Genomic DNA, 23169 nt, shown 5'->3' with positions numbered 1-23169 from the left:
CATAAAATATTAACCTAAATGTCCATATATGTATATATAAAATATTAAAATCTATATAGTCCGTTTATGCTGCAATAAATTATCTAAAAGTGTAAATTTGTTATTTCAGATATTGCAACTATATTCTTGCTTTAAAAGTTTATTCTTTCCCCTTTGTTTTTCCTTTTCATCCGTATCGAAATAGATGGTAATCTTTTTCTTTTTTTCTCTCTTTCTCTCGGTTGTCAACAGGAATATATTTTCTTTTTTTTCAGATTTAATTTTCTCCTTTTTTTATTCTGAACTTCTTTCTTTTCTTTTTGTGGTGACAATTTTCGTTCGTTAAAATTATATTTTACTTCCAACAGCGGCTTTCTTTCATTTTTGATAATTTTCTTCTTTTCTTTCTTTTTTATTAATCGACATTACTTGTTCGTTTATTGAAGGAGATTTATTCATTTAAACATTTAATTCCTCGAAACTCCATACATTTCTTTAGCTACTTTATACACACACAACGATACAACAATATTTTCTAATATTTATTCAAATTTAGTAAATCTATTTTTTGTATATTAATCAAAGATTAGTAGATCAATTATATCGAATTGTGGAAAATGACTTAGTTGAGGCAATATAACCATTGAATATCGAATCCACTCTCTTCGATACTGATTGTTCGTATTTTTCTACAGAGTAGAACGTACGTGTATTGCGAATCTATATTTCTCAATATTATTCATAAATTGATATTTGCTATGTTACAGTTTTCTATGAAACTGATGCAGACCATCCTGCGTCTGGCTTTTATTAATCCAAGAGATTTAAAGGTAATATTTTTATTACCTATTTTATTTGCAAAATATTCTCAATTATATTACTTATTTTATTTGCAAAATATTCTCAATTATATTACTTATTTTATTTGCAAAATATACGACGACTATTATAATGTCGTATCATGCGACAAGGTAACAATAATAGTACGGATCACATGAGCACAGTCTCTTTTGAAATTTCGTTTTTTCAGAGAAAAATCTCTGATCGAAAAATTCTATGGGAATTTTTTTTTATTGACTCGTCTGCGAGCGTCATATTGTTCGCCGAAGAATTGCCGTGTCAAAGCCAAACGGCCATCGCGCCGCTATCAGCGTCCTTAACGCGCAAAGTTAAGGGAGTGGACTCCGGCCGTTCCCTATCTCTGCCAAATGAACGAATTTGCCAGAGTTAGCCGAGATAATAAACTTTTTTGTTTCCCAGGGACCGACGTCGAAAGTAATGTGGGGACAAACAATATCTGTGGGGAACTCTCTCTCTCGTGGAATAGACACATTGCAGATTCAGGCCGCCGATTTGGCGCGGAGAACAATAGGGAGACGGAGGCAATGGCCGCTCGTTTTCCGGTGACGCATAACTCTATTCATTACTTAATTCATGACTTTACGACTCTTCTTTTCGAGGCCTTGCAGACGCTGCGAAATTACAATTGATGCTTAATAGTTTATATTACGGAAAGAAGGAAATTATTACGAGAAACAGCTCATATTTCTCGAACATCGTTTACTTAAAACATTCAATTATACATCCTTCTCCCTGATTTTTACTAAAAATATTTATAATAATTATATCGTTAAAGTTTTTCGGCTAATACTTTTATTTAAATGTACAAATAATATTCTTATGTACAAAAAAAATAATGTATAAAAAACTCTTTAAAAATAAATCTAATGTATCTTTTAACTAATTAAGAGAAACGCTACTTAATATCGTTTAAATATATATCTTTCTTGATAGAGAGTACATCAGTAAATTTAAGTTGAAAACATACAGCTGAAACATCGAAAACATCTTTTAACTCTCCGTTTTAAGTCCGGCATGAAGATGAAGGAGGAAGACGTTTTAAAAATTACCTTCAAGTTAATCTTTGCCCTAAACTTCATACTTACTTTGAGAAAGAAGTTTAGTGGAGCAAAAGGTAAACTGCTTCAAGACAGTTTGGTCTTGCTTCAGTTTCTTGCTTGGTGACTAAAGATAAGGAGTAAGAAATTATTAAAGGAAATCGATTTATTCCCTCCCCCCTTCTCTCTCTCTCTCAATGCATCTTCAAAGTTAATTTTGACATGATCTTCGTCAAATAAGGAAACATGAGAATTTTCGGAAAATGAAGGTCTTTAATTCAAAATGAAAAACATGCTAGGTGCTCGAGCGAGTTTTATGTTGCCCATTAGAAGCCCGAAACGTCGCGTTTATGGGAATAGTAGAAATCACTAGCAGTTTACGACAGATCCGTATCTTTAATTCACATTTAACACGTCGTCTCTGTTTCTGTATTTTATTTTTCTCATCTAAAGGTGATATACACATTTGTCATCGCAGACTAAGGGAATCAATCATTTCATGTAGCATTCAATGTAGTACACACAGTAAAAAATTGTGCGTCCATATGTTGAAATTTTCTTGTGTTACCACGTTTTGATTAGTACTTTAATGTAAAATTAACATACAACCTATATGTTATTATTTTTATAACGTTTTCATGTGTTTTCATTTATGTCAACTTTATAACTTAATACTTTGTATATGTTTCTTAGAAATGGAATATTATTTTTAACATAATCATTTTAAACAATCAACATGTCTCAAAGTCAGTTTAACATTCTAAGAAAAGTTAAAGTGAATCTTTAAATAATCCTGAACTTTGACATACAAAATAATCAAATTTACTAAAATCAAATGTTTCTATTACAAATAATTTAAGTTAAAATAATTACTATTATATGTTAATATCCTCAATATTTCTTACGAGTTATTGAAACTATTTTTTCATGTAATTTTTAATTAATTTGTATGTTATTTTTACATTACACTTAAAGTCACAATAACAAAAATAAATGTAAAGTGTGTTAATTATTTAACATTTTTAGTTTGTCAATAAGTAACATACGACGAATGAGTTATTTTAACTTAAAATTTAGAGTGGACTTTCTGGGGCATGTAAAAAATGTCATAATTAACATTTTATTTTTTACTGTGCAAATACAAATTTCCACACATACAAATTTTCTCTGCGAAGACAAGAGAGCTCCCCCAAAATCTAGCTGGGTATATTTTTCGAGATAAGACGGAGCAGTGGAGTCTCGACGGAGTCTGCCGGGAAACGAGTGTTTATCGTTATCACGGATTCACGGAATAGCGGGTGGCTTTTTACAAGATCTTAATTAACCGAGATGTTCTCTCGTCGATCTTCCCTGCCCTCCTCTCCCGCCACCGCGAACGATAACAGTCGGCACGCGGCGAATAGAGAAAAGAGAAGACTCCGCGTTCTCCCGCCGAACGAATGCCATGGAAAATCCATGGCAATCCATGAAAGCGGGAGAACAGAGGAGCGTGTATACATATAAGAAGTAACTCTCTCGCGCGGCAATGAACACTTTCGTACCCTCCTTCGAATGCTCCTTCTCCCTTCACGTGAAATATTTGACGTACGCTACATTTCCTCCGACGAAACGTTTCCCGGGCGTTTTAATTAACAAAGAGTTGATAGTCCTGATCCTCATCTACGTTCCTGCACGTCTACTCGCGGCATTTTCTACCCGGGCACTTGGGCACTTTCGTAATTGGAGTAATCCTCTTTCAAATTCTAAGCATGAGCTGCACGGGAGAAAGAAACGAACGCGGGAAATAAATAAATGTCAAGTTAAATTGATGTCGGTGGCTGTAACAATTATGCAATTATATCGCGTACTCTCGAAACGACCATCTTCTTCTCGTCTTAAAACATAAAGCGTGAGTACTCTTTTGTTTGAATCTATATTTATACTCGAGAAGGAAATAGAATGCATTTCTATAGAGCCTGCACAATTTCAATCTGTACTCATGTTGTTTTCACTATCACGGTAGTTTATTATCAAGACGGATGTGTTTCTCTGCATTAAAAAAAAAACATGAAAAACGTTCGAAAACTTTTGATCGCGTGTTGCACGATATTTAAATTATTCAAATTTGTCGCAACGTGCAGCCTTTTATTCTATTCTTGAAGCTCTTTTTGTTGTGACGTTCTTGTTTAAAAAATTTACGGGTTTACGCATTATTTATCTTATTTGTTTCTTTTGCATCTTTTCTATTTTCACCGTTTTTTTTACATAAAAATTGCTACATGTGGGATAAGAGTATAGTTGACTAAGACTATTATATAATATAATACACAAAAGCAATATAGGCTTTTGTATATAATGTAAAATTTTTATTTGAGAACTGTTTCGTTTGAGAATTTTCTACTTTCGAAATAGAATGCATTTCTTTAGAATCCGAACAATTTCAATTTTTGAACTCGCGTTGTTTTCAATATCGTGCACTGCAGTAGTTTATTATCAAGAATGACGCGTTGCAAAAAAAAAAAAAACGAAAAAGGCTGAGAACTTTTTATTGAGTGCTGCGCAATATTTAAATTATTAAAATCTGTCTATCCCCTTTTATTCTGTTCGTTGAAGCTGTCCGACAACTATCTATATTCATCTCGACGTCGTTCTGTTTAAAATTTACGGATCGGATCCCCGCGATATTTATGCTATTTATTGCGCTTTTTCTACATTCATCGCTGCTTTTTATACATAAAACGTTGCCGTTGTACGGTTATCGTATATTTGGCGCTATCGATTTTCCGTCCGCCGATCACCTATATCACTATATAAGTTATTATGTGGACCATTATAGCGCGCATTTCCGCTGGATGCGTCGCTAACGCACTTTTTCACTGCGATACGCGCATATAATACGCGCGTTTACCTCGCGCCTGTACGTGATATGTATTTTTTTTCAACCTGACATTGATATTTACCGTCGACCGCGTCATTTATTTATGATTGTTGTTCAATAATCTCGCGAGAGTCCGTTGAGTTCGAATAATGAATTGTTGTGGAATAAACATCAATGTGCTTTTATCATCATTTATAAGGCAAACCGACTGGAATAATTTATAATTTATATAACATGTACGTGTGTCTTTCTTTCTCTCCTTCTCTCTCTTTTACGCACGATCTTTGCGCTATTCTTTTTGACGAATATTCGCATTTGATAGCTTTAATCCAGAACAATGAATAAATCAAAACCAATCCAAATTCCCATCAATTCGCTCTTTCATTAGAATTCATTAAAATAAAAATAACGATCAAAATCCCATCAAAAAGATTATAATGCTATTTAATATTCATGATTAAAATGAGCTTCTATGAAATATGTATTGATATTTCGCGTGTTTCGCGAATTATATTCAAAAAATTTTATTTTAGAATCTATGTGTATCAGTTATATTTTTAAAATTGCAAAAAAACAAAATATGTATGGTTTTTCATTTTTTTAAATATACACTTTCGAGTGTAATCCGCTTTTTAATCCTCGATTAGTCACTTATGTGAATTTAATTTTCTATATTTAATAACTAAGTTTTCAATATACAAAAAATGATAAAATCTTATAGTGAAGTTTATAGTGATTTTCATTTATTGCAACTATAGACGAAAAGAAAATTACTACAAACAAATAATTTTCCGAATTAAAATTCGGAAAAGCACATATTATATATAAAAAATTATTCTTTCATCCAAAGGCATTATCCAACTAGACTTCACCGGAAATACACGCACACTGCCTTTGTCTCTAACAGAACTCTCGCCAGTTTTCGCGCTGCAAATCACACACTTTAAGAGTCGAGAGTCGAAATCTCGACGGCTTGTGTGTTCAAAGTTGACAGAAACCATAAACTTATTTAAATTATTACCATTTCAACTCAATTTTGTTCCTTTCTTTGAAATAGATAAAATTTGCTAATCGAAAAAGGCCATCTATAAATATATCAACAATTTTTTTTTAATCTTAAAGTCGGGTGAATTATTTTTTCAAAATATTTAATTATTTTATAATTTTATTATGAACGAAATTATTATTACAAATATATTACTGAAAATAAAATTTTATCATTTTCTGCATCGTAAACTTCAGTTTATTAAAAGGAGATTGTCAATTGCCCCGATATCTTATCATCGGCATCATATGCATCATATGCACGTAACGTGTGCAGAGCACTCTCCTTATTTATGATTATTATTCTCCGATAGGCTTCGGATACTTTCGTAAGAATTATGGTCCCGTGATATCAATGCTATCGGATCGGCAACGTCGTATATTTTCATCACGGCGGTCGTTATGCGAATCTACATACTCCCGATTCTGATAAAGTCGCTCGCTATAGCGAGGATCACACACGGCGCGTTTGTACTCATTACGTTTCGCGAACGATTCTTTACGGCGGTCATAACGTCGTTACATCGTGACTTTCTACGCTTTAGTAGCTCGAGAGAGTGCGTTGTTTATCGAATCGTTTCGCGCTTCGAGATGTTCGTTTTACGAGCGGAATAACATCGCGCTGCTTCCGCCTACGCGTTTATCCCGACGTTCTTCTTTGGCGACGACGATGGTGATACTTGTCAACAATCGCACGCCATTATTGCCTCGCGCGGAAATAATTCGCTGGTAGATCTTTTATAAAAAATAACGATACTAAAAAATAATGATTATAAAAAATAACGACGATACTAAAAAATAACGACGACGTAGCGCGCTTAACAGACATCTATACACAAAAAATTGTGCGTCCATATGTTAAAATTTTCTTGTGTTACCACGTTTTGATTAGTACTTTAATGTAAAATTAATATACGACTTATATGTTATTATTTTTATAACGTTTTCATGTGTTACATTTATGTCAATTTCATAACTTAACACTTTGTATATGTCTCTTAGAAATAAAATATTATTTTGAGTACTTTTAACATAATCATTTTAAACAATCTCTCATGTCTCAAAGTCAGTTTAACATTCTAAGAAAAGTTAAAGTGAATCTTCAAATAATCTTGAACTCTGACATACAAAATAATTAAATTTACTAAAATGAAATGTTTCTATTACAAATAATTTAAGTTAAAATAATTACTATTATATGTTAATGTCCTCAACATTTCTTACGAGTTATTGTAATTATTTTTTCATGTAATTTTTAATTAATTTGTATGTTATTTTTACATTACACTTAAAGTCATAATAACAAAAATAAATGTAAAGTATTGTATCAATTATTTAACATTTTTAGTTTGTCAATAAGTAACATATGCGACGAATGAGTTATTTTAACTTGAAATTTAGAATAGACTTTCTGAGACATGTGAAAAATGTTATAATTAACATTTTATTCTTTACTGTGTATAATTTAATCATCGTTATCGATAGCTATGAATGTAAATCAGTGCTTGTGCTATGAAATTAACGTTTCATAGTTCCTAGAATCACAAATTGGCAAAAACTTTGAAAGGAAAAATGAGACATTTAAAGAAAAAAGAATTTTTTATTAGTCCAACATTTTTGGCTGATTTGATCATTTAATAAGTAGTATTTTATTTGTTTAATATAGCCTTTGATACTTTTTGTGCATTATTTTTGTGAGTGCATCGAGAAGCATGAATCGCGCTGACGAAGAAAAAGAGAGAAGGGGATAATGAAAATTTCTTCCGTGTATAATAATCTGAAATGTCCCATATATATATGGTAGATTTTCATCTTTTACGGCCTCAGGATACGAATGCGCTTTAACGATCGTAATGCACAATGTCATTTACATTGTGCAGAGGCTCGCAATTTATGTGATCTCATAGTCATATGTTTCGGTTATAAATTTTTTTTTTCGTTAGAGACTAGTAATTATTTTATTAATTATTCTCCTTATTATGCATTCTTTGGAGAAAGAAATGCATATTTTTTTATTACTATCTCCTAAAATAATATAAATTATAGCGAAAGTTTTAAAAAATGTCCGTTGCAAACATATAAAGATTCGCAAAACAAATGGTTTGGAATTGTTATTCCCCGCTTTAGTGATTGCATTGTTGTATACGCATTCACGTAGAAATTGATTTATCCATTTCGGTTACCGTAACATATTCAAGTACGCATGTAATCGCGTTTATTTGCGCAATACGACTACGGTGCAAAACCGCTAAACGCCATCGTGCACGTGACATACGGTTGGGAATAACGTTTCTAATGATACAATGTGTGTATATGTGTCAACATAATGTTTGCATTTTTCATGCAATTATCGCGCTGAATATCTGAAATATTCACTTTAATCTTTCGCTCTTTGTTGCGAAGAGAAATTTGATCTTTAGAAATATTTATTGTGTCGAATTTTTTCAATATCTAATATAAAAATAGCGTTTAAATCCATTAAAGGCAACGCTTTCTACTCTTTTATCGCTATTTTTTAATTAATTCGTTGAACTTTCCAACAACTCAATATAATCTTTCTAGTAGCGCGTGATCAAAATGCGGCGTGTTTATAAAAATATAGATTGTTGAGAAATAATTAAAAACTTAATTGAAAGTGGAAGCTTAAAGATTTAATATCTTCAAAGCATAAATAATTTGCGCTTAAATATCTTATTATTTACATATTTTCTGTGCCTCCTAAAATTTATTTAATATCACAATTACAAATTTGTGTGTAATTATAAAGCAGTGCGTTTAGCATAAACATTTTTTCGATTCTTTATGCGAAATCTTTTCGTTATGAATCAAATATGTGCTGTTTCGAATAAAATTAAAATTAAATAAAATGAAAATTTGATAAAATGTCATCTAAATTGCACTAAGTTCAAAGACATTTTACCGATTTTACATTTAATTAATTGCACACATTTCGTTTATATATCCGGTCATATATGTAATGTTTACGGATTGTTGAGATTTCGTTTGTGCACCTGTTTGTTTGAAGCTACCGTCGACGTTTCTTTCACTTTTGCGGCCTTTTGTCTTGCATCCCGCCAGTCTCAACATTCGTCAGAAATGACGCGTCCGAATTTAGCTTAACGCTGTACTTCCCGGGGTTTTGCCTCTTGACTCGTTGCCTGTCAAAATACACACTCGCGCGCGCGCGCGCGCGCGAGACGATGCCGTGTCCGCTCTTTCTTTGTCCTTTCGACGATTACTAGCGCAAACCACAGTAGCGTCGTCTCGCCTCTTAGGTTTTACGGCTGGCACATTTGTTGTCTACCGGAAGTTTGTATTTCGGACGGTTTACGAGCGTCCGCACGAAGAGGCGTATATAAAACGACGCCCACGCATCACCGATCGTTCCATTGTTAGCTCCTTTCTTGTACTCCGTTAACATAATCTTTTGCCGTGAAACCAAAACGACGTACATACATGAAGATTGCCAATTACTGCCTTTGATCCTTGCAGAGAGTCGTAATTAATGGAGAATAGTTGAAGCATTATTAGCTGTACATATTAGGAGCGTAAAAAGAAATTTTTAATTTTCATCGAAGCACAGCACGTGATATCTGCACATATAGAACGAAACGACGATGATGATAGGAAGGGAAGGAAGTTTCGCCCTGTGCGAAACTTTTATAATACAGCGGCACCATAGATTTGAATTAATTCGGCGGCGAAGTTTCTCGCCGAGCGAATAAAAAATAATTCACTATATCAATTTAATATAGCTTTACGGTCCATTCTCTGCTAGTGGCAGATCTTTCAGCGGACGTTTCACAGATCCGCGCAAATAACAAATATATGTATATTGGTACAGAAAAACATATTTTCCTGAAAACGTTATATAAATATATAAAATTCTCTTATTGAGCTATTAACTATTGTCATAGAAAAAACAATTCTCGTAAAAAACATTTTATTCCTTTGCAGTTTTTTTTTTGTATTTCTTTTATAAAGCGTGATAACTATTATATTTTTATAAAAATATATATCTTGTTTTTGCGTTATTTATTTATTTTGCTGCAAGACTACTGTTTCAATAATGGAAAACAGAATGTTCATCTTACTGGGGAATTTCTTTCTTTCAATTAATCTTTTATTTGACAATCAAAGATTCGAAACAAATCTCTGTTTACTTATCGATTCCGATTTGTTACATGGCCATCACAATGGTACATTATGATAGTTTTTCTGCCATCGAATAAAAAATTTCCTTTCGCGTTATTACTTCGGTCAATAATTGGTCAAACAGATGCGACCGGAATTACTCGTCTACCGAAGTAAACCTCGAGTGGCGATGAGATCGCGCAAACACGGCATTATTAAAGCTACCTTTATTACGGTCATTTGTATGATTCTCAAACTTTGCAATGGATTACATTGTAAAATTGATAATCCATCCGACACTTGTGAATCGAGTGCGCAAACTTAGACTCGCTATTATCAACGCGCCTGGAATTTAACAATCGGATTAATTGTGATTAGAACAGTCATTAAACACGCGCCAAAGGTAGCATTTATCATACTTATCATATATTTGTCAAAATAAGTTGTGTAGAGAACGTGAGACATGATTCCTTGAAATAATCCTATAAATATTTTAAAAAGTGAAAGAATTGACATTATTCAAATTATTTTAACATTTTAATACCTGAAAATATATAAATTTTAAAATCATCTGAATATTTGAGTGCTAGAATATACCCCAGATTTTTTATTTTAGTTTACACTCTGCTTTGATTGACGTTCATCTTTATTTGAGTCTATTTTTGACTCGGTGTCGATTCTACTTGTGTGCAGCGGTGCCCTCATATATTTCATGCTATAAATATCCATATATATATGTCAAAAGGATTTGTAACAATCTTTCCGTCGAGAATCGGAGAATTTAAATGCACAGAAATAAAGAGACAATTTTCCTCAACGACCGTCCAATTTTGCTTTATTCATGCTCAATCCCTCATTAAGCTGATATGTCATTATCGAACATGTTTCGTCGCATTCTCGCAGAGCTGTATATCGCGTTTAGAAAGCGTGCCGTGTGCCATGCGCGATACATTTTACGGCTTATTAGCTCGTAATGCGATAATTTAACGTTCCTTTCATGTACTTTTTCGCCTTCGTTGCCGCTCTGACCAGCTGTGTTCTCTCATGTTGCTCGTAAACAGATATACGCGTGTGTAGATACACATATATAAACGTACACATACGCAAATAAAATAGGCGTGGTTCGGTTTTCACCCTTGTCCACCGACAAAGCCCCCCCTCGGACTACCTATCTTGCATCTACCTCCCTTTCGTCTGTTTAAAAAATAATTACTTATCTAGTCTCGGATTTGGATCCGTTTTTCACGTGGAGATTCCCGCAGGTACCATTTAATTTCTCACATCCACTAAATTTCGAATGCGGCGCATTTCTAAAAACAGCTGATCAACATGTCATCTAACGCTTTATCCAATTTTCTCGCGCTCGCATGAAAGTTTGATCTTGAAAGTCTGAACCTATCTCGATTACCATCCCTCTTAATTCTGAATGCAATCCCTGACAGATGCACCATCTAATTTCTTACATCCATTAAATTTTGAATGCGGCGCATTTCTAAAAACAGCTGATCAACATGTCATCTAACGCTTTATCCAATTTTCTCGCGCTCGCATGAAAGTTCGATCTTGAAAGTCTGAACCTATCTCGATTATCATCCTTTTTAATTCTGAGTGCAATCACTGATGGACGTACCATCTAATTTCTTGCGTCCACTAAATTTCGAACGCGGCGCATTTCTAGAAACGGGTCATCAACATGTCATCTAATGCTTTTTCCAATTTTCTAGCGGTCGCATGGAGGTTCGATCTTGGAAGTCTGAATCTATCTCGATTACCGTCCCCTTTAATTCCATGTGAGTGCAATATTCGATCTACGCAATCCACAAATATTAGGAGAATAGTGTAAACAACACAGTTTGTACCAGGAAATCTTTTCTAGAAATTTGCTACTTAAGAAATTAAATGCATCAATCTCTTCTGTACTGAGAAGAAATTATGTACTTTTTACCGATTTTATGTAACGCAATACAAACAAGAGAGCAGAGGCCGAAAGCCATTAACCGCGTCGCTTTTTGGAATCGTGGATTTTAATTTCTGCATGACGCTCGCGCATTCGGTCGCTTTGATAAACAATTTTAAAATCCATTCAGTGCGCTTCGTAAAATCGATTGCCATGGCGTACACGTCAACGCACGGGATATTAAAAAAATCGCGATGCGGAGAAGTTTATTTAAATACATCGACGAGCGCAGAGGATGAGGAGGAGGAGGAGGAGAAGAAGACTTTGTCGATACGTAATCGGCGCGATTACAATTCGCTTCACATTACATTCAAAGTACACATTACGCTCCGCTTATTACGTCAAATATTAATATATTTCGAACAATTTTAGTCTGGGACGTGACACATCCACACTGTAACGAAATTTTATTACACTCATTTTGCGCCCGTTCGTATAACGTGGAGTTTATATTCCATCGTTGTGATAGCGACGATAATGCGTTCATTCAGTGATTAACCCATTCGTCACAAAGTTCTATACAATATTCGAAATGTACGATATTATTGACATTACAACTGCAATACTGCCAACAGTATATGTATGCTTTAAAAGAAATAAGTAAATATATATTTAAAACATATTTATTTTTTTTCCTTCCCATATATTTGTATTTTATATATTTTTAGATATGGAAAATCCTGAAAAATTCTGAAATCCGTAAAAATTTTCGTCCAGATTAAAAATCACTGCATTTTTGCAAACGAATAAATTCTTATTAGAATATACAGTCTTTCGATTAAAACAAAATGTGTTTAAATAAAGGATCGTTAAATACGGATTATTCACTCGAGTCGTTTATTTCTTGAACTGTATATTTATCTTCTCTTTGGAAGAAATAACAAAATATTTACCGGAGATATTTAATATTTAAGATTACAGACTTTTAGTAAATTTAATTTCAAGAGTATAAGTAGAGACTTACGCACAGTAGAACTTTAGTTTTTATATTGTCCCGCGAATGAACTTTATTTAACGGAATATTTAATATTGCAAGATACTTTAAATTGAAAATTAAAAATCACAACAAGAATGTTGCAATTTTTAATTTATCATCTTAAAATTTTCGCTACTGAAAAGATTTTAATTTCGTCGGGAAATCTATCATTAAATATATTCAGAAAAAAATCAAACTATGTATTATTATTGAATTTTATCATAATATAATATATAATATCATAATATTGCAGCGTTATTTTTAAATCAGAGCTGGAGAATCTGAATGTGATATATTGAACGTAGCTTATCGATCTTAACGGAAAATTTATTGTTCCACGAATAAAGAAAAAACGAGAAAAAAATGAGCGATCCATTAATATACAAAATTAACGTATGCTACGCGAGGATGAGCAAAACTCGGATATTTTCTCGATATTCGACATGGTAATTAGCCTAAATTAATCGATGGTACGATGGGAGTTACGCGTTCAACCGCAATATATATCGATATTGGCGCGTTTGCATTAGTGGTTGCCTTAGATTCCAATATACTCGGCCATTCCACGTCGCGCATTGTTTTCCGTTTTACGAAATTAGCATATTTTTATCGCTCGCGCGGCCATTCACGGGCATCGGGAATGGAGACGCGATAGAAACGAAAGTACTTTGCATTCGCCATCGTTGCCGCGTAAAAAGCGCGATCGGGGAAGGGTGAAGCCCCGTAAAAGGCACGGCGATAAAAGAATCGCTCGCATTCGCGAGATGAGAAAGAAACTGGCTGTTGATGAAAGAAGAGAGTTCGCCAGTGCGTTTGCCTTCTCTTCCGACGTATCCTTGCACGCGCTTTTTACCGTAGAACGCAAACATTCTCGAAACATTCGCAGAGAGACAGAGGGAACAGTTTCCTTGCTCGTGTTTATTTCCACGTGCGCACGCATGCATTTATGCCGCGTGCATTAAACGCGCGAAACGGCCAATTTCCGCGGCGGGAACGCCCGAGTTTCCGTTTCCCATAACGATTATGGTCCCCGTATCGCGCATCGCGCCGATCGACCGTGGTTTACTTACGGACTCCGTGAATTTGCTCCGCGTATTCGCGCTGCGTGCGCGAAACGCACGCACGTACGGCTGGATGTATGCTTACGTACGTGTACGAGAGACGATATCGCGTATTCCAGACGCGACGACGTAATGCACTTTCGCGATGCAACGGCCGTTGCCGCGGCATCCGAGACCCTCGTGCCCAGAAAACGTGCGATCGCAAAGAGATGCGAGTGTCACGTCGTGTTACGATTGCGTGTCCCGTTGTATGATCGAGCAATTTCTCGATAGCGAAGCGATAAGACTGTACAGGCTCAAGTACAGAGAATCCTCCTTTGCTCGTAATATTGGAGCAATTGATCGAGTAACTAAAATGTGAGCCTTGATTTAAGATATGTCATTGCTCTCTAAAAGTGAATCAGTGAAAATATCACTAATTTAAACAGTAAAATAAGATTTCGCTGAGAATCAGTGACTATTTTACTGATCTTCAGTGGAAACGCTTATTTTTTGTTATTTTATCTTATATCGCACTTATTATGATCAGTTAAAATAAAATTCACTGTAAAATCAGTAAATTTCACTGTAAAACCAGTAATCGCCAGTTCGTTTACAGCTATATGATCGCTATATTTCTCGTATTTAAGTTTTATAAGAATTATATAAAGTCATAAGAATTATATAAATTATTTATAAATTATTTATAAGAATTATATAAAGTCATAAGAATTATATAAAGTTTGCAGAGAGCGACAGATAAAATTAGAAATATTACATCGATTTAATTCTGATACAATCTCAATAGAGAGGTTTCAGATATTAAATCGATTTTATAAGTCGGGCAAATAAATGTCTGGCGACTTAATGAAAATTGTTCGTTCGTTATCTATTTAAAATAACAAGTTCAATATGCATGTAATATAAGTAAAATAAAATTTTTAATATAATATATATTTAGTAAATATAAATAAAATTTTTAATTTTATATGAAATAGATAGAGAGATGAATTGTAGTTTAATATTACTGATTGAAACAGTCAAAATTATTAATTAATTCTTTCAATAAAATATCACTGATTTACAGTGCTGTACTCATAACTGCTATAATCAGTGACTATTTACTGTGACGTTTTACTGATTCACTTTTAGAGAGTGGAATGTATGTGAAAATTAAAAAATTCGTTTATATGGGCCATTTGCTCGAGAAACTAAAGTAGTTTATGATTTAAATCTGAGCCTGCTTCAATCTTCCATAATCTCTTTAAAATAGCTGGTCTCCATCTTAAGTATTTTTTAGGGATATTGAAATGCTCAATGACGCGAGAGATGGAAAATGGCAATTGAACGTATACTTTTTACGCGATAAAAAAGCGAATCGAAGCCCGCTCGAGCGCTTCATAAAAATGTCGAGAAATCTTCGTCGCTTCCTCGTCGCGTAAGTAAATCTAAGCGCGTGTTTTTACAAGGGCGAGAGAGTAGGTCGCTAACGGAAGCCACGCTCCTCGCGAACGTGAGGCTCTCGACGCGCTTTTACAAGGCCTCTAAGTAAGACTAGCATAAAGCAGAGGCCGGGCTTTATTACCGCGCATTTACAGCGCGTTTTACGTTTTCTTCCTCGTAGCCGAAAGCCAACAATATCACTCGCGTTCGCGTACGCGACGTTACATCCAATAGCCGGAGCAATACTTCAATCGTGAGAGCAATACAGAAAGGAGGAATCGTTTTTATGGCGTTCAATGTATCGCGATTCCGCGCGCACCTTCCTCTCTTTTCCCTCCTTTTGTCTCCTGGGAAATTTTAAAAAAAATCCCAGACCTTGCGTCCGGACGGTAACGACAGTACACGTTACGTTATCATTCGCTTTTTTTTTTTTCTAGTCCGCCATCAGCGAGCTTCAGCGAGCAACGATTCGCATCGCACAGAGATTGTTAAATTTCTTTGGGGAGGAGGCAACGCTTGTATGTTCATAGCAAGATTAACGTTTACGTTTTTCGGGCGATATACAGCGACATAGTCGCTAGTCTTCTCTCTCTACGCAAGTAAAATTCTCTGGTAAATTTTTTATTACGTCAACTTTTTCTTTCTCACGTCGTGATAAACGCGATATCGAGAGTTCTCTCGCAGTTATTTTCTCTCTCGTTCCGATATTTATTTTAGAGATAGCTACCGACGTATAAAACTGAGCAGGACCTTTTGTATTCATATACGTGACTGCAACTTTTGACACAGGGGGAAGATCGGAGAACGCGGGTTAAGTATATTCAAGAATTCAACGCCCCTCCTGTCGGACATGTCTCCCTTTTTCGGCACGCATCAAAATATAATAATCTTCAAAGAGGAAAAACACTCGGCCCATCATTTTTTTTCCTTTATTTTTATCATTTTCTATATTAGATTAATTTTCTAAAACAATTTGTCTTTAATTACGCGGCTTCGCATGTACTTTTGATAAGAATTTAATTAGAATTATTTAATTAGAATTCCTCGTCGAAGTCGTCCAATTAAAATTGCGAGTCGAAGGAGCAGCAACAATAACCGGATCAAGATTTAGACAGTCAGTGAAATTGGGGGAGTTCGCGATCACCGAATTGATAGGTTCTCTTTGTAAAAGCACGGTCATGTGTCACTCGGCGAATTTTTGAGAGAAAAGGGAGGGTTAAAAGTTCGCGAAAAAAAAAAAAACAATTTGTTGCGCGCGCGCGCGCAACGTCTTTTCGAATTCGCGTCTCGTATCTCCTTTAAGTACTTTTTTTCATTCTCCCGCGGAAGAAGCCGAGGTAACGTCAACCCCGTATAACGTACAGCCACGCCGGCCACGCGATATTTTTACGGGACGCGGCATTATTTTCCTTTCCGCATGAAGGGACGATGAAGGGATGCGCCTGGCATATAAATCAGACTTATTTATCCAGTTACAAATAATATCGGCGAGCGATGGCGGTCGCGGAATGGAAATATTCAGAGACGGTGGAGTTCGCCGGGCGGCACCGACTGTTTGCGCGAGGGTTTAATTCTGTACTTCCGGCGTCCACATACACACACGTACACGCGTATACGCACAAAACCGATACGTCCACGTGTATTTGCACACGCAATACACGTACGCAGCATGGCTGTTTTTTATTAACTCGATGAATAAAATGTCGTTAAATAAATTTTAAGCGAACGGATATTTCGCCGATCGAAGGATATCGCTTTCGGAATTGCGAATGTTTGTTTCGCAGGAGGAGCTTTGTAAGTTTTAGAAGCTTAACGCAAATTTAAATCATACATTCGCTGACGAACAAGAAGAAAGTACACGAATAATTATAGAAATATTTGCTCTGTTAATGGTAAACGCTGCGGATTAAATTATATCTTTATATCGATCGAACTTTGTATTTATTCTATCCATTGTAAATACCATTCTTTTTATAGAACGGAGATAATATTTTCTCGTGTCATATTAAAGAATATATTTCATATTCATATAAAACGATTCCTGTTGCAGAAATTTAGTTCGTCCGGGCTCGTTTGCGTGGAAGATTCATATATTTCCTTTTGTAAGATAATTATTTCCTCGATAATTATTTCCTTGTAAATCACTATCGTTTGATTAAAATTTATCGGCGACCTATTTTGCACAAATTCAATTCATCAATCAAACATTTAGGCTTGCATATTAATAACTTTCATCAATCAGGTATAAAATTATATAATTGTAATTTTATATCATATAGTGACACACACACTCTCTAAAAGTGAATCAGTGAAAATATCACTAATTTAAACAGTAAAATACGATGATTCACTGATTCTCAGTGAAGTATTTTACTGATCTTCAGTGGAAACGCTTATTTTTTTGTTATTTTATCTTATATTTCACTGATTATGATCAGTTAAAGTAAATTTCACTGTAAAATCAGTAATCGCTAGTTTGTTCGTTTATCGCTATGATCGCTATCTCTCTCGTATTTAAGTTTTAGTCATAAGAATTATATAAAGTTTGCAAAGAGCGACAGATAAAATTAGAAATATTACTTCGATTTAATTTCTGATACAATCTCAATAGAGAGACTTCAGATATTAAATCGATTTTATAAGTCGCACAAATAAATGTCTGGCGACTTAATGAAAATCATTCGTTCGTTATTTATTTAAAATAACAAATTTAATATGCATGTAATATAAATAAAATGAAATTTTTAATGTAATCAATATTTAGTAAATATAAATAAAATTTTTAATTTTATATGAAATAGAGAGATGAATTGTAGTTTAATATTACTGATTGAAACAGTCAATATTATTAACTAATTCTTTCAATAAAATATCATTGATTTACAATGCTGTACTTATAACTGCTGTAATCAGTGACTATTTACTGTTTTTCAATGATAATACACTGATTCACTTTTAAAGTGCACTGTATTTTTTAAAATATCTTTTATCTAATCTCTGAAACTACAAAATGTATAATATTTTTTTCTTATATTACATAATTATGTATATAATCTCTGTAATTTATGCTATATTGTAAACTTCAAATCTCTTTGCTACAAACATCATACTATTGTACCTATTATTAATTTATCATTATTTTATTCAGTCACAAATCTTCGCGCAACATGTCTAAAAAAGATCGTAACGTGTCTTATGCTTTCTATCCCGTCTTCGTAGCGATGGATCATCATGAGAGCGATATGAATGCGCGAGGCAATTTCATGGGATATTCCGGGAGCAATCGAGGTTTGCAAAAAAGGGAAGGAAAAAAACAATTTGTTGCGCGGCTCGTTTCCTTCGAGGACTCTTCGAGTTTTTGAAAAGGCAGCGACGGCGCAGGCGATCGGGCATATTGCTGTCGAGGCTGTCGAGTATTTGTGGTACTCGGGGCATTATTTGTGCGTAAAGAGAGAGAAAGAGCGAGAGAGACAGAGTGAGGAAGCAGGGGGCAGGGGTCCGTTATATGGACGTCGAGTGCATCGCTAATATTGGCGCACCGTGCCGGCGCTTGGCTGAGCACAATTGGAGCATTGTGTAAGTACAGACTGCAGCCTCATCAATTACGCGTTCAATTAGCACAACTCGGGGCGGGAGGGGTAGGGGGTGTAGCGTCGGTCTAGTCGAGACGCGCCGCTGTCTCGAAAATCCTTTCCGCACACGGAAGATCCGCCCGGCCCGTTAAACGGTGGCCTTAACGTTCAATTAATTACCGGCGTCGAGCGCAAGCGGAGCTTTATCGTCCTCTTCGCCGCAGAATCGTCTCGTTATCGAGGCTCCCTCCCTCGAAACTCCGGTCACGCGCTTATCGGTATTTCCCGTACCGGGGCGGGAACATGGCGTGGTACGTGACAAAAGGCCCCGTAAGAAACGAGCATTTCTTTATTTCATTAATGTGTGCCGTATGTGGGAAGACGGGATCCAATTTCTTCCTGTGCTCGGAGTAATTTGTACAACGGGAGATGCAAAACGCATCTAAGAGCGTGCGCGATGTTTCAAAAGATTGTTGTTGCAGTAAAAAATATACTCTCTAAAAGTGAATCAGTGTATTATCACTGAAAAACATTAAATACTCACTGATTACAGCAGTTATAAGCACAGCACTGTAAATCAGTGATATTTTATTGAAAGAATTAGTTAATAATTTTGACTGTTTCAATCAGTAATATTAAACTACAATTCATCTCTCTATCCATTTCATATAAAATTGAAAATTTTATTTATATTTACTAAATATTGATTATATTAAAAATTTTATTTTATTTATATTACATGCATATTGAACTTGTTATTTTAAATAGATAACGAACGAATAATTTTCATTAAGTCGCCAGACATTTATTTGCCCGACTTATAAAATCGATTTAATATCTGAATCCTCTCTATTGAGATAGTATCAGAATTAAATCGATTAATATTTCTAATTTTATCTGTCGCTCTTTGCAAACTTTATATAATTCTTATGACTAAAACTTTTAAATACGAGAGAGATAGCGATCATAGCGATAAACGAACTAGCGATTACTGGTTTTACAATTAAATTTACTGGTTTTACAGTGAATTTTACTTCAACTGACCATAATCAGTGAGATATAAGATAAAAAATAACAAAAAATAAGCGTGATTTCCACTGAAGATCAGTAAAATACTCACTGATTCTCAGTGAAATCTTATTTTACTGTTTAAATTAGTTTAAATTACTGTTTAAATTAGTAGATATTTTCACTGATTCACTTTTAGAGAGCATGTAAGAGCGTGCGCTCTCTCTCGATACGAAGGTGCGCGATATTTCAAAAGATTGCTGTTGCGGTAAAAAATATACCGTTATTATAATATGCGCGTGATAGAGATATAATTACCATTTACAAATTTCCCTCGTACGTCGGCGCTTATTCGCGATAGTGTGTCGCGGACGTTTAAAAATTATTTTAATTATGTAAAGTGCAGAGGGAATATCTATATTGCCAATAACAGTTTTGCGTCGATTGCATTATAATGCACGAAATCCTGGCGGCGAGAGCATTAATATAATAAAAGCTCTGTATTCCAATTTCATGCGAATCAATATCGTGGGGAAGCAATACGCGTATATAATATTATTTCTCCGAAGTCCCACGCGCGTTATCGAAAATGAAGCGATCGACCGTCTCGTCAATTAAAATTCGGGTAGGTATTCATTTTTTTTTTTTTCTTTTTTCGGAAAAATCAAAACTCGTCGATCGACAGAATTCACCCCAGCGGTTTAGACTTACCGCGGACGCGTAGACGACTCGCAATTAATTTAACCAGCGAAATTCCATCGCGCAACGAATACCGCCAAGTGCGCCAATTACGGCGCGTTTAATCGACGCGACGACCGTCACCGAGTTCTCATCAGCATCGCGAGAATTTTGCCGTCGTGTTTCGAAAGCGAGTTACCGCCGCCGTCCACCATCGAGGTAATCCGAGAATATTAACCGGGGCCATCGGTAACAATATCCCGGGTCTCCCCTTCCTCTCCCTCGCCCTCCCGGTAGTGACTAACTGATCAAACATAGCCTCCGGGGTTGGGAAGCGGAGGGTCCTTCTGAGTTTTTCCGTCCCTCGCTAATATCAGCCGTTGATGTATCGCGTGCGCTCAAAGTAGTCGTCCCCCTCTCGTCCCCCTCTCGCCTCGCTCTCTCTCTCTCTTTCTTTCTCGTGCCTGTCGTAGCTCTCGTACAAGCGTGCATACACGACGGACACGTCTGCATCAGATGAACACTCGGCGATTCGAGAGAGGAGCGCCAATATTGAACGTGTTTCGATCGGCGTTTATTATCGGGAGAACGAAACGCGCGGACGAAAGTAATTCTTGATTTATTGCCGTGTATCCCGACGCAGTCGTCGCGGCATTAATTGCAATTAGTACACATGCGACGACTCGTCGTTTTCTCGCGAGTATATTTGCATATATTGTTGGGATATTATCGATAAAAAGGTATTAACAATGAGCTCTTTTCGATCTTGATGAATAAATCTTGTACGGGAAAAAGTGACATATATTTTTACCTGTAAAATGAACCTAAAGATTTTCATAATTAATTCGACCTAATTTTTATTCTATTCTTTGTATAATAATTTTATGACAAATACAGTCAAAATATTACACAATAATAAATATTACACAAAAATATTTGTAAAATATTTTTCCTTACAATGAGATTACATGTTGTCTTATAAATATGTGAACAAATATTTGCCTACTTTCTTATATATCCAATTTTTTAAAATACTGGTATTTTTTCCTTGACAAATTCTTTTTTTTACTTTTCTTGCAGAATATATTAATGCCAGGAAAAATGGAGATGAAATGTTTTAATTTCCAGAATGTGAGATGATGTGATGATACTGGCATATGTGTGTGTATGTGTATAAACAGAGAATATTAAATTATTTGACAATATTTATAAGTTCGGAGCAAAAGATTCCATATGTAAATAGTTATTTAAAGGTACATTAATATTTTCAGTAAAACGGCTTTCCTAAAAGGGAATAACAATCTCGTAGATTTTTTAAAAGCTTATATTTAACAAAATGCGATATTTTCTTTATTAATTAAAACATGTAGGTAATGGCTATGTCAACAATATCTGTCGCATTTTTGAATTTTTAAACTACATATTTTTACAAATTAAATTGCTATTGACGTAATATCCACAGAAATTAATTGAAAATTATTTTGTCTTTCAAATATATACACATATTTGCCAGAATTATTTAACAATCGAAATGTTAAAATAACTCAATATAATAGAGTGTCAAACTATTTTATATAAAACGACCGCAATTTTTTATTTTATCGTCCCGGCAACTGCTGTTAGAAAGATATCCTGCGGTTCTGAAATATTGATATTTGCTATTTCAATTTACAGCCATATACGTTACAACATATGACACGAACATTCATAAGTTAATTTTGCTCATGTCTGTAACAAATTCACCCCATCCTTTTTCTCTACACGTGACATAATATATAAAAAAGATTTGAGAAAATAAAAATAAGAGAGAAAGAGAAAAATCAATACATGTAATAAAGAAAGAAAGAAAGAAAAAAGAGAGAAGTTAGGGTGATAAAATAATGCAAAATAATGTAAAAATATTTATCCCTCTCCCTCTTTTTCCCGCACGTTATCAATATTGCATTCATGATTAAAATTATGATTTTTTAAAGAGAATTACTTGCTTTTCTTCGTACATGTCGCTTCATCGATCGAAATATTTGACGATTAATTGTATCTAATTATAGGCAAAAAGATTTTTTATTAATTCAATTTTTTTTGTTTGCTTAAATTTCTGACTAGTTTTGCAAATTTTTTTCTCATGTCAGTGAGCTTTTTTTTTAAATATTATTTTTTGTATCATGGAGGTTATCGGCGATTTCCCAGGTATTATTTTTAATCAAAGATTTTACAATAATTTCCGGGTTCTTTTCCAGTTTTTGATCGTAAATATAACACATCCCTTTTACGTCACGGATTTTTATTTCGTCGTCTTGATTCCGGCATATTTTCTTTAGCACCCGTGGAAAGAGGACCATGTCACATTCATCAGACGATTCATCGCCGTCATTTATCCTCGGATGCTTTCTGAGAAAACTCGGTCAGGTTCTTGCCGGTTGAATTTCCCTTTCAAAGTTCCATACGCAGTTTTGCAGCGGCGAACAGCTCGCGCGAATGGCTTTATGGCACCGCCAAGACCTATATCTCTATATTTTGCTGCTTGAGCATCTCAGAATAGCCAAGCTTTGTTCACGACGGAGCGAATCTAGCCTACGAAGCACC

This window comes from Camponotus vicinus, unplaced genomic scaffold (assembly GCF_025532165.1).
Source record: "Camponotus vicinus isolate PSW18456_S1 unplaced genomic scaffold, iyCamVici1.0 SCAF_10, whole genome shotgun sequence".
NCBI classification, from domain to species: Eukaryota; Metazoa; Arthropoda; class Insecta; order Hymenoptera; family Formicidae; genus Camponotus; species Camponotus vicinus.
This window is presented reverse-complemented; position numbering follows the sequence as displayed.